This window comes from Triturus cristatus, chromosome 3_2 (genome assembly GCF_964204655.1).
Source record: "Triturus cristatus chromosome 3_2, aTriCri1.1, whole genome shotgun sequence".
Classification (NCBI taxonomy): Eukaryota; Metazoa; Chordata; class Amphibia; order Caudata; family Salamandridae; genus Triturus; species Triturus cristatus.
This window is the reverse complement of record NC_140584.1, coordinates 508,963,237-508,977,216: the sequence shown is the minus strand read 5'-3', so window position 1 is coordinate 508,977,216 and position 13,980 is coordinate 508,963,237. Positions and strand designations below refer to the sequence as shown.

At 45.2% G+C, this 13,980-nt stretch overlaps 1 protein-coding gene across 4 annotated transcripts in view; it reads right to left on the bottom strand.

The window, feature by feature from the left end:
* Nucleotides 1–13,980, bottom strand: part of USP47 (ubiquitin specific peptidase 47) — a 1,403,064-nt gene that overhangs the window by 1,297,742 nt on the left and 91,342 nt on the right. The window lies entirely within an intron of this gene.

The following is a 13,980-nucleotide window of genomic DNA, read 5'->3' as shown; positions in this document are numbered from 1 at the left end:
TACCACTGCCTCCAGAGGCACCACTGGAGAGCCCTCATGTGCCAGCGTGCATGGTTGACCAACAGAATGCAGGAAGCAAACAGACCGAGCAGGCGAAGGACTTTCAGAACTGGAACGACCGCTCCATTGTAAAACAAAGGAATCATTTCCTGTATGTCGAGAATCCTTTGAGGAGGAGGGAATGCTCAACACACAGTAGTGTCCAGTACCGCACCTATGAACAGGTTGCGCTGAGAGGGCACCAGGTGAGATTTGGGCACATTTACTGAGAAACCCAATTTGTACAACAGCTGAGTTTTATCCTGCAGATGATACAGCACCTTCTCTGGCGACTCCGCTTTTATCAGCCAGTCGTCCAGATAGGGGAAAACCGAGATCCACGACCTCCTGAGATGGGCTGCCACCACTGCCATCACCTTCGTGAAGACTCTGGGTGCAGTAGTAAGACCAAACGGAAGGACCGCAAACTGATAATGTTGCAACCCTACCGTAAACCGGAGATACTTCCTGTGCGACTTCAGGATGGGGATGTGAAAGTAAGCATCCTGCAAGTCGATCGACACCATCCAGTCCTCCTGATTCAGCGCTTGAAGAACCCGAGCAAGGGTGATCATCTTGAACTTTTCTTGCTTTAGAAAAAGATTCAAGATTCTGAGGTCCAATATCGGACGCAATCAGCCGTCCTTTTTCGGAATCAGGAAATACCGGGAGTAGCATCCCTGACACCTCTCCTGCTCTGTAACCACCTCTATCGCACCTTTTACTTCCTCCTGCAGGAGAAGACGGTGGTCCTCCGAGCAAGCCCCTTGACAAGGAGGGTCATTTGGAGAGAATTCCCGATAGGGAAGGGCGTACCCATTTTCTACAAGAGCCAGAACCTAGAGCTCTGTAGTTACAGATTCCCAATCTTGTAGAAAATGGGTAAGCCGCCCCCCCCCCCACAGGACCAGCATGATCCAGAATGGCGGATCTAGGGCTACTTTGCGGTGGTGGGAGGGGATGAGGAGGAGGAAGAGGAGGAGGAGAGTTGACGGCCACGTGAGCGACCCCTGATTCTGCCTCTGTATCCTTTGGACAAAGCTTTGCTGCTGCTGTTGGGTCTGTCTGCAGGTACGAAAGGTTGCCCTTCCGAAGCCTCTATATCTCTTAAAAGACCCCCTTGGCTGGGATTGAAGGCCCAACGACCTAGCCGTAGCCTTGCTCTCCTTAAAGCGTTCGAGAGCAGCATCCGCCTTCTTACCGAACAAACCAGACCCATCAAACGGCAGGTCCAACAAAGTTGACTGTACATCCGAGGAGAACTCAGAGGACTTTAGCCACGCACCCCTCCTAGTGGCAACAGAAGACCCCATGACTCTGGCTACTGAGTCTGCCGTGTCCAGTCCACTTTGAATGACTTGGCGTGCTGCCGCCTGGGTATCAGTCAAAACTTCATTGAAGCCGACCCTATCCTCCTCAGATAACTTTGGTGCTAATTTTTTCGCCGCGTCCAGGAGCGCATGGATATAGCGTCCCAACAGATAAGTTGCATTCGTCGACTTTAAGGCCATGCTGGCCAATGAAAAGACCTTTTTGGCCGACTGGTCTATCTTTTTAGCCTCTCTGTCCCCTGGAACCTGAGGGAAGGCACCCTTGGATTTACCCGAGCAAGCCGCCTGAACCACCAGGCTCTCAGGTGATGGGTGCGACGTTAAAAACTCAGGATCCCCTGGAGCTGCCCTATACCTCCTTGCGACTGTCTTCGAGACTGCGGGAGCAGAAAAAGGTTTACGCCATACCTCCAATACAGGGTCAATAATGGCCTCATTAAAGGGCAACAAAGGCTCCGAGACTGCAGTAGGCGAATGCAGCACTTCCGTAAGAATATTAGACCTGAATTCCGTGGTGGGTAACTGAAGGTCTAGCAGCTCCGCAGCCTTCCTGATGACCGCATGATACGGTGCTTCATCCTTTGAGGGTTCATCTGAAGGTGGAGTGATTTCCCACTCAGGAGACAAATCCAGTCCACTAGCCTCCTTAAGCTCCTCAAACACCTCATCAGACTCAACCAGCTCTCCCTCTTCAGCTTCTTCCAATAGGAACCTCCTTTCAACCACCACTCTGTGCTTCTCTTCTAGATCGAATCGGCACCAGCGGCGACGGCGGAGCAGTGATCGAATCCGACGGCACCGGCGTCGAACGTGGATTCGCAGGAGCAGCCGGCGTCGAACGAGGTCGAGCCGGCGCCAGTGAAGAGGGAAGCGGCGTCAACGTCCTCGGCGCCGGTAGATGCTAAGACGGCGTCGCCGGAAAGAACAGCATGAATGGAGCTTGAGAATAGACCTGCGGCACTCCCAAATTAAAAGCCATTGCACCCATCGGACCCGCAGGTGCACCAGTGGTATACATGGCCCTCAAAAACACCCCGTATATGGCATTTAGGTAATGCGAGGGGTCCTGACCTGGACCAGGGAATGCAGGGTACTGCTCAGGAATCACCAGACTCGGGCCAACCGGCGCCGACGGTGGAACAAACGGCGTCGCAGGCTTACCCGGGACTTGAAGATCTTCAACCGGGGCTGGAGCCGGAGATGAAGCCGGAGATGGAACCGGCGTCTGGGATGGCCTCGGAACCGGAGATGAAGCCGGAGCCAGCGAAGCCACTGGAGAAGAAGGAACTGGAGGTGAAGTCGGGACTGGAGAAGGAGACACGGATTCCCTCCGGCATCGAGCCGGCGACTTCGGAGTCGAACTCTTATCGGAGTGATGATGAGAAGAATGCCTCCTCTTCTTCTTATGCTTCTTGCTTCGCGAAGCATGCTCCGAAGTCGACTTGGACGCCGACCTCGATCTGGACTTTCTTCTTACTCTCTTATCTTTTTTCATCCTAGCGATGAAAAGCTTCGCCTCCCTTTATTTTAGAGCATTGGAGCTCATCTTGCAGCAGCATTAGCAGCCCTCCACATCGTGGTCGGATGAGAGACACCAAACACAGTCTTCATGAGGATCTGTAATCGACATGTGTTTGCCACATTCCCGACAGGGCTTGAAACCCGACTTCTTTGTCGACATCGTCTCGAAGAGAAACAGATGAAACTCAGAAGAATACACAAAGTATCAGTAAAGCTACTAGCAACGATTCCCGAAATCCGTTGGCGTCGACGGCGCGGAAAAAAGGGAACTGACGTCATCACGCCGACGAGGTCTTCTTATGGAGCCGGTGACGTCAGCGCAGTCGTGTCTCTGTGACATCGTCTTCGACCCCATCGGCGTGGACTGCTACAAAAGTTTCCGAACGTTGCTGGCGCAGGGGATATTCACAAGGTAAGGAATCCACTGGCAGATGTATCCATCAGAAAATACCATGTTTGAAAACACAGTTGAGTGTGAAAGAGATACAAAGCGAGGCCCACGATAAAAGAATTAACTGTGTGGCAAGAGAGTACAGCATGTTTAGATGAAGAAGGATGTTGGATTGATTTGTCCAGAAAGCAGGAATAGATGTTAGCTGATGCATACTTACTCCCTGTGGTTACTATGGCTCCTGGCCCAGCTCATATCAGTGCAAAAGGTATTTGTAAACTATTGACACCAGTTTGGTGTAATGACAATATTTCCAAAACAGCTGCTTAGTGAAAAATTGTATGATTTGTTTGATGCACAATCCTGGGAAAGGTACCCTTACACCATCCGGTAACTTTGCACCCCTACATTCCCCTTTGAAGTCCTTCAAATGGATTTCATTGAGCTAGAACGTTGTAACAACCTCAAATATGTTCTAGTGGTCATATGTGCTTTCAGTAAATGGGTGGAGGCTTACCCCACTAAAGACAATAACAGCTACAATAACATGAACAGTGCTTAATAAAGAGTTCTTTCCATGTTTCAGAATGCCCAGAGTTTTTGGAGTGACAATGGCTCTCAGTAAGCTAATATTACATGCCGCCAATCACCTGCAGTCAGCGGGGTTGGTCGAGAAGTATAGTGGCACACTGAAATTTAAATTGGCAAAAATTCAGGAGACAACAGGGTTGCAATGGCCAGATGCTCTTTCTCAGGCTCTTTTGTCCACTAGGACAACAGCACATTTTAGAACAGGCTTGTCCCCTTATGAACTTGTCTTTGGCTGCCTAGCAAATGTCTGGGGGGTCCGTAGGCAGAGAAAGTTTTCCGTATCCTGTATTGATTGATTACCTGGGGCAATTGACGAAAAGTTGAAGTTCTATTCACCTACAGGTGCAACACTCCTTACCTCCTGAGCCACAGGGTCCTGGCCACAGTATCCAGCCTGGGGACTTCATTCTAATCCGAAATTTCCAGAGGAAGAAAATCTTGAGCCCAGATGGAAAGGTCCTGAGCAAGTCCTTCTGGCTACACAGACTGCTGTAAAGGTTGCTGGTCGAAAGAATTAGGTCCATGCGACCCACTGCGAAAGAATACCTTTGCCGTTGCCTTACGACCAGTGGGTCAAGGAGGGAATAGCAGATGTTGAACGTGAGCAGGTGCCCAGATTTGTGCCTTTCAGTGATGCAAAGTTGGTTTTGACGCTAACAGACAAAGAAAATGACGAGCCTCTGTTCAGTGATCACGCAGTGGCTGGAGCTGCCAGGTTTTGTTCTTGTTGTTTGAACATTAGTCAGGAAAGTTTACTTTGAAAAGTATACCACCTTTATCGACATGGCATAGTTTAGGAAAGAGCTTAGGACGGAGTAAGCTCCACCGCCAGTGCTCAAGAGCGCCAACTGATGGACAATAGGAGCCTGTATCAGTGAGGTTCTGACGGACACTGGGAACACCTACATTCCTTATTTTTGAGCTTCTCCTTTTGTTCCATTATGCATCCTTTTGGTAGGCAGATTAATGAGGCAGATCAGCCATCCGCCCCTAGACAACGAAGGGCGATTTGGTCTACAAAAAGTAAAATTGTGTGTGTCATTGTTCTGTTAAGGGTGGTAATAGTATGTGGGGTATCCTGGTTCCTGGAAGATACACAGTGTACACAAACTCAACATAGATGGACACGTTCCCCTGAGATGCAATAGGAGGGCTGCAATGAAAAACATGTTTCTGAAAACACATAGGAGATTCTTTAGGAAGGGGGCCACCTGCTATCCTATCCGATCTGTCACTGGTCTGTGGACTGCATACCCATTGTCTCTTGTTAACTACACATATACTCTGCCACTGCAGTTTGTGGTGGTAAAGGGAATGCTCGGATTTGGTTACCCCGGACCATGTCTGTACCACCGAGAACTACAGGGTGAGGGTTACCCTGGCTGTGAGGTCAACACATCTTGTGATAATTTTTATATGGAAGAACAGAATATAACTCTCGCGGGTTGGCATTATAAACAAATGACAGTACCCAGAGAGGCTGGTTATTATGCTGCTTGTTGCCCTATAGTGAAAGTTACAGATACTTCTTTGTACATTATTTGTTTAGGGACAATACTGTATAAAAGCACACTTTCCCTAGTAAATAAATAAGAACCAAGCACTTCTGGAATTAATTCCAGATATACTGCAGTGGATTATGGGGGGCCGATATATGCCCAACCAGGGTTTTTCTTTCTGTCCAGTAGGACTTATTCAGATGTCTACAATGGTACTGATGATGTGGCTCTCGGAATGGTACTGGCCTTAGATGTTCCATGTAAACACATCCGAACTAAAACAAGATGGGTAAAAAGGACACTAACAAAATAATTTTGTGAAGGGGTAACAGAGCTTAAAGTGAATAGCTACAGCAACAGTATAACATTTGGATACATACTGTCCCCCATATTTACCTTGGGAGGCACTGCTATGGCCAGGGGTGAGAAAGCTAGAGAGTAATTTGGATGTAAATTGCAGATTCTATCCAACACTACAGTGGCAGCCTTGATAGATATTACTACTCTGTTATAAAGCCGGTGTATTCGGAAGAGAGTAGATATGCAGTGGATTTTATGTTGGCCAAGAGCGGTGGTGTTTGCGCAATAATTGGTGACCAGTGTGTTAGGGGTATAGAGAATTTGGAAAAGAACATAATACAAACACATTATGAATATCACTGATAATATCAAAGGCATGGAAATTGGAGTTGGTCTTTCTTAGGTAATTGGGGTTGGATCCTAAAAGAAATCGTTTATTTCATCGCAGTATTAATATTCGGTTGTATTCTCATTCAATGTCTCCCGCTTTGTTGTTTCTTATTGTGCCACTGCTTTAACACCCAAACAGAAAATATCTGCCTCTGTTACGAATGCCGCTATGATGTTACAAAATGATATTGATGATATTATGAATATAGATGAAAGAATATTTGAAGACACATCCCTCCTTACTGTCCCACTATCGGACGTCAACTGTAAACAGTATCCACAGCTCCACCTTGATCACATGTCTAATTATGATGCTGTATCAAATAATGATGATGTCACAGTTGCCCCTGAATATGTGCCAGTCTTATCTACTTTCTAAATAGAAAATATCTTTAGCTCATTCTAAAAGGAGGGTTTGTTAGATTATGCTTGTTGATGCTCTTTAATGTTATGTATACGTTAGCATTCACTATGCCATTTTCATGCGCCATTTTATGTACTGTTCGCAACAAATCCTGTTTGATTTCAAGAAATGCCCCTTGTTAAGTTTGGTTTCTGTAACAAGGAACGGTTTGTGCTAGTGCATAGTTTTTCCTCGATAAAGAACCTCTCCCACCTGTCTGGCAGTTTGAGCACAGCCCAGGGTGGACGGCCTTGAAAGTGTTCTGAGCTGTGTAAGATACGAGAGTAGAAACCTTTTTTTCTCCTTTGTCTTTACCATGTTCGCCTACATCTGTTTGGAAAATTCCACTGAAGGCGTGTTATTAGCTGACCATGCAATGCATTGTGGGTAGCTGTGCGCCCTACAAATTCAACTACAAATACAAATACAAATAATATATCCTTATGCTTACAGTTCCTCATTTCCTTCTGTAGTAGTCTCGAGACCGTGCAGACCGAGCCCCGCTCGGAGCGTATATATTAAATGATTATTGGTGTATATAGTCCACTGTTTCTCAGACTCTTCATTTAACATGGAAGGCTGAGAGGTGGTCCAAGGTGACCCGGGTACCCCCAAGTGGGTCACTTCCTTCAGTTCAAAATTTAAGGGAAAACAAAGGGGAGCGGGTGACCCATTAGCTTATAGGCTCATCAGTGGCCTACAGAAGTGTAGGTGTCACAGAAATTTACACATTCTACTGTGTCTTGTTTGTGGAGCAGCGCAATTTGGGTTCCATGCTTTTGCATCACAAATATGCAAATATACACTTGAATTTGAAACTATATTCACTGTTTGCCTTAACTTCATTAATGTGTGTGAAGCATTCAAATATATTAATGAACTGAAAGTATTGTAGGGATTAGAGATTTGTATATGTGCACACCAATGTTAATTTGAAACATAATCATGTACTCTTATTTACATTTATATTTCAAGTTACACGTGTGCATATATAACCATGTATTCACACTCAAATGAACTACTAACTTAACTGGACTACAGGCCTCAACTGAAATGGATTTAGCCTTGCTAGTAGTTTTCCCTTTCCTTGCAGGCGTATTATGATTCTTGTTAAATAGCAAAAATCTTATTGTTTGTTTTAGACTGCGGATAGTGAAGCCTGGAGGGTAAAACTGTGGAAATGTGCCTTTTTAGGGGCACACCGGTGCAGGGGTCACCCTTATCATGTCCACGGGTCCTTAAACCAACAAAGAAGAGATTGGCACTGAAGCTGGAATTCAAAATAAGTTTATTAATCACTCATGAGTGGGACTACATCAATACAACACCCTCCGGAGCTGTTGGAGGCAGTACATGGAATGCAAAAACCATGGGCCTTTTATACACAGTTTGTTGCAGAGTAAGCATGTAGACTCAAATAGAAAGTACAAGCAGACACAGGAATAGCTAATCGACTAACATGGGCAGATGGACACCATTTAGTCAGCAAAGTGGGAGGGGAGACCAAACTGCTTACATCAGTAAGACATGGTGGACAGTTATATTCTCAAGCAGGTGCATTCTAGCAGCTACAGGCCTTTGAGCTCATACATTGCTCCGGCTCAGTACAGAAGGAGTTAACTAAAGCTGATGACTCAAGTAGAATAGAAAAGCAGGCAACAGTGAAGACGGCATTATCACAAGGCTAACAAAATGGATGCTGCATACAAGATGGCTTCAGCTCATGCCAACAGCAATTATTTTTGATTTCCACAGACGGCCCTTTTAGCATTAGCTGGAGACATCTCTACGATTTGGAAGGAGCATGGAAGTTATCCTGCACATCTATTCTCATAAATTCATTAATTTACTGATCCATTGCTAGGTGGGCATTTATATTCTTGGCATTTGGTTTAGTCGGTATACATGAGGTACAGGTAGAAATACAAAGGGAACAGAGCATCGGACCACATTGGATACATAGGCAACAGATGAAAAGAATCTCAAAAACTATACATAGGGCTGACAATATTTTCCAGCCCCATAAAGTAAACATAGTTCAAAGCCATCCAGTCAAAGTCCAGGTCCCTGAATCCTGATGAAGTTCAGTGGCTATCTTGTGCATCTTAGCAATTGCTTCAAAAACTGAAGCGGCGTGGTCAGGGATATACACACACAGCAGCTGCTCCTAATAATGCAGCATGCTCCACCACGGTCTGTCAGGATCACATAAAAAACCATCCTGTTTTGGAGCACCACAATTCTCACAATTTGTAGTTCTTCTCTGATGTTTCCAAGTGCCATGGCTGTCTGATTGCTTACAACCTCTACAACACGTGTCAAGCGCCTTATTTTCCTGCTATTTAAGGCCGCACCAACAAAGAAGAATTGTCCCAAATTAAAGTCAACATACTGCTGCAGTGCAGTATCAGTCTGATCCACCTCATCGTGATTTATTGTCCTCTTAAATCGGCTCTTAGAAATGTCATTATACAGTTTATAGTCTTTGTGGTAGGATGCAGGTGCAAAGAACACACGTGGTAGCAAAAAGGACATGTTCATCTTGCCCTTGAGCAACGGAACAGATGGTGCCCTAAGGTCACGGGCAGACGTTGGTTTATTCGCCGAGGTTGAGACTAGTAGCCACTAAAAGAGTACCCCCTTTTGTAACTCAGTCTTTCACTACCCAGGACAGTGGCTCAAACAATCTTCTTCAGCAACAAAGTGTCTTTCTTCCGGGGTTGTAGCTGATATCGAGATGTATCGGGGATCGTGTGGTCCGGGAAGACTTCCTCAGGTCCTTCAGGTGACGTGGCTGGTCCTTTCTCTGTGTCCAGGATGTCGCGATGATCTGCAACACAGCTGGGCTCACTAGGTCCTGCAATACCTTCAGACAATGGGTTAAGTGCACCCAGTTCTTCCAGTTGGTCACTCGCACTACAGTCCAGGTAGCCAGAAGGACTTTATCCAGTCCGCGCCACCTCGGTGCTGGCTCTCTGGAAGGACTTTGTTAGGACAAAGTTCCCAGGCCATAGATGATGGCCCTCACCCTGCAACCTGTCTGGAAGAGTCTCCTGAACCTGTTGATAAATAGAAGACAAACTGTCAATCAACTGAGAGAAATAGTCGTTTATCAATACATAAGGTACATCATGTATAGGGTGTGGCTTATGAATCCCCCATATATCAATTGGCCTTCCAAAAAACACCTCATACGGTGTGAGGCCAGATCGTGTATGTGGTATCGATCTGGCCATTTCAAAGATGTGGAAGCTTGTATTTTGGCCAATTTTAGTTTGAGGGCAGAGATGTATCGCTCCACTAGCCCTGCTGATTGTGGGAGAAAAGCAGCATGGAACTTCTGCTTGGTTCTCAATCCTTTTATGAGGTAATCAACAACTTGCCCAATGAAATGGGATGCATGGTCATTCCACAAAACTGGACAAATGCCGAATCGGGGAAAGTACTCTTTTAGGAGCACCTTTGCTGTAGTAAGAGCTGTATTATCTTTCGTGGCGTATGCCTCCATCCATTTACTAAAGGCACAAACCACTACCAGAACATACTTGAGATTATTACAGCGTTCTAGCTGGATATAATCCATTTGCAGGACTTCAAAGGGTGCAGTAGGTATGGCAAACCCTCCTGCTGGAGTTAGTGTTCCCTTTCCAGGATTATATTGGAGACAGAGCAGCCAAGACTGGACTATCTTTTTAGCTGTGCCGGCAATATCTGAATGATCCCAAACTTGCATAAGTTGCTTTGCCATTGAGGATGCTCCAACATGTGCCGGCCCCTGTGCCATATAAATCATAGGATGTAAATAGGCTGTGGATAACTTCCATTTTGACATTTCTTTATTCCTCAGACAGCCCTCATCATCCAGTGTTCCCTCCTTAGACCATTGGTCTAATTCATCAACAGAAGCAGATCATTGCATAGCCAGTACTTCTTGCCTGGCATCATGCCAACGTTCAGCCTGTGACTTAACCACATACATAAAACAAAAGAGTGTTCCCGAGCAAAAAGCAAATAGGCGTTCAAGCATCAGTACCAATCCAATAAAGTTTCAGTCCAGTAACTCAAACGGTGTTCTTCTTTATTTTCTTTTTCTCTCAAATCTTCTCCACGTGATCATTTAGCAACGACTTCCTCAGGGCAAAGAAACAATTATCGGACAGTATCTCACTACACCTCAAGTAAAACCCGAGTATGGTCCCATACACTATCAGTCGTGTGTATGTAAATATCTCAGATGAACTATAGCTTCAATCAAAACAATTTACAGTAAGGATTATTTATATATATCGGCAAAGGAGAGTACTCCCGTCGTCACCTTCATTATCCATGCAATACTCCGGTTTTACTTGAGGTGTGGTGAGATACTGTCCGATAATTGTTTCTTTGCCCTGAGGAAGTCGTTGGGCCACTCACCCTGGCTACTGATTACATTTTGGCTACGATATCTATGTCAATGTGTTACTGTGAACTAATGCTAAATGATCACGTGGAGAAGATTTGAGAGAAAAAGGAGAAAAGAAAAAAAGAAAAAAAAAAAAGAAAAAGACCATTTGTTGAGTTACTGGACTGAAACTTTATTGGATTGGTTCTGATGACTGATGCTTGAACGCCTATTTGCTTTTTGCTCGGGAACACTCTTTTGTTTTGTGTTTTTCCTCTGAGTACTTTTGTAACGAAGGAATATTGGGTCACAGGTGGCTGTTTCCCTTGATGTTCCCTGGAGCACCTTTCAGATACGGACTTGCATTTCTATAAGGTTATTGGATTTGCGCAAGGTTCAAACCCTGCCACGGTTCGAAGTTTCACTAACCACATACATAGGTGTAGTACTTCTCTGCATTCAAGTCTCACAAGCTGTACAATCTGCAAAGGCATTGCCTTTTTCTATTTTATCAATCACTTTCTTGTGTGCACTACACTCAATTGCCACTTTCTTAGGATATGTCAAGGCAGTAAGGAGAATGTGCACTAATTCCCCATGCACCATTTGTGTCCCATGTGAAGTAAGAAAGCCTCTTTCCTTCGAGAGTTGCCCAAAATCATGAGCATCTCCAAAAGCATATCGGCTATCAATCAAACATGTGTAAAGCACGCTACTCAGCCGTGAGGGTCTCAAGGCGCTGGGTATCAGTGTAGATGTTAACAAGTAGATCTGTACTAAGCTCACATGCTCTTATCAGTGCTATCAACTCGGCTGCTTGAGCTGACTTCTGTGGAATGCGAGCGGTCTCAACTACCATCTGAAGTATTGTAATTGTATAAGCAGCAGATGTCATACCATCAGGCAACTTCAAGCAGGACCCATCAACCCAGAGTTCCCCATCAACACTAGAAAGGGGCGTATGTTGTAGGTCAACACAACCCTTTGTTTGTTCTTCAGAAAGGGATATACAGTCATGTAACTCTTGTGACTGGGACAGAGTGGCTGGAAATGGCAATAACGTAGCAGGATTCAGAGTCGAACATCTTTTCAGTGTGATATGAGGGGTCAAAAGTGTCAATTCATATCTTGTCAAGCAGGCACTAGTCAAGTGTTGTGTTTTAGTTTGATTTAAAAGAGCATCAACTGAATGGGGTACTAGCACAAGCAATCTATGTGACAAGACTATTCCCTCACTTTGACGTATGGACACAGCCGTCGCCGCCACCTCTTGAAAACACCCAGGCAACAAATGAGCGACTGGATCAAGGACAGCTGAGAAATATGCACGAGGGCGCTGCTTATCACGGTGGTCTGTGTTAAAACTGAGAGAGCGCAACCGTCCCTCATGTACATGGAGTGTGAAGGCCTTCGTGCAGTCTAGAGTTCCTAATACTGGTGCAGAAGAAAGAGAGCTTGACGTAACTGTTGAAAAGCATTCTGGCATTCAGTAGTCCATGGGAGGGGCATTGGAGTGTCTTTAGTCAAAAGGGCCAACAAGGGTTTAAATATGTGAGAAAAGCTAGGGATCCACTGCCTACAGAAAGAAGTAAGGCCAATCAGTGCACGAACATCCTTCAGAGTACGGGGCACAGGCGTGTCTAAAATAGCTTGAATGCGGTCTGGTGCGAGTGCACATCCCTCCTTAGAGAGGAGGTGACCTAAGTAGGCAACCTCCTGTCTACAATATTGCAATTTCTTCCGAAAGACTTTGTGATGATGAGAGGCAAGGAATGATAGCAATAAAAATGTTCCTTCTTCACGCTGTTCAGGGGTATCAGCAGCCAACAAGATGTCATCGACATATTGAATAAGTGCCACCCCTTTCGGTACAGGGAAAGAGTCAAGCTGCCTTTTCAATGCCTGGCTATAAATGCTAGGACTCTGTATACTCCCGTGGAGCTCTACAAAATCTGAATGATCAATTATTCAAAGTGAAGCCGAACAAATAACGGCCGTCAGGATGAATAGGTATCGAGAAGAATGCAGTCTTCAAATCGATCACACTAAATGTAGTGGCAGTAGGAGGAACCATAGTAAGAAGTGTTGTGATGTCAGAGACTGCCAGGTATTGGGGCACCACTATTTAGTTGACCTCTTGTAAGTCAATGATGAATCTGTAAATTTTAGTGTCAGTATCTTTTTTCAAAATAGGAAGAATAGGACTATTACAGGTATTGTAAGGGACTTCTTTCACAACCCCCACATTGATTAAATCCTGAACAATGTGTATTAATGCTTTTTCGCCTTCCAGAGATATTTTATATTGGGGCAGTCAAGGCAACGAAGCACCTTCCTTCACTTGCATATGTACTGGTGGGATAACCATTTGTCCCAAATCGGTATCTGATGTAGCCCTCAAGGTACTAGGCCAGAGCAACATCCTCTTTAATGAGAAAAGACCTCTCAACCATTGGATAGTTATCATTTAAGATAACACGCACACCCTCTGGAGAGCAACGTACTGTAGCACGAAAATGTTTAAGCATATCGATACCCACAATGTTATCCGGCGTGTTAGGGGAAAGCAGAAATGGACATGCTGCAGGGAATTTATCAAGACTAAATGCAAGTGGCTGTGACAGTGGGCTAGATGTAAGTGTCCCATCGATGTTATCATTGCGCCAGACAGAGGAGCCCTAGGAACCAATTTTTGAGACAGAGCACTAATAGTAGCTCCTGTATCAACCACAAATCCATCATAAGTGCCCAAAACATTTGCATCAACATAAGGACCTTTCTGATCTACTGGGACCTCAACCGGTTCCTAACCCCATCCTAGGCATTCCTATGCATAATCAGAATCCCTAAGACCATCAGCCGAATAATCCGACATTTGATATTGATTTCGTTCATCAAAAGTATTAGAATAATTTGGCCCATGTTCAACTGCCTCAAACCTGGGACGAGTTCCTATTCCTCCCCAATTTCCTGAATTCCCTGGCCGTCCTCTCATGCTTCCTCTAACCCGTTGATACTGCTGACCTCGCAAAAGGGGGCACTAAGAACGCCAATGTCCAATCTCTTTACAGTAAGCACACCGATCAGAAGACAAAGTTGCTCGAGGGAAAGGGGGTACAACCAGGGCAATACAT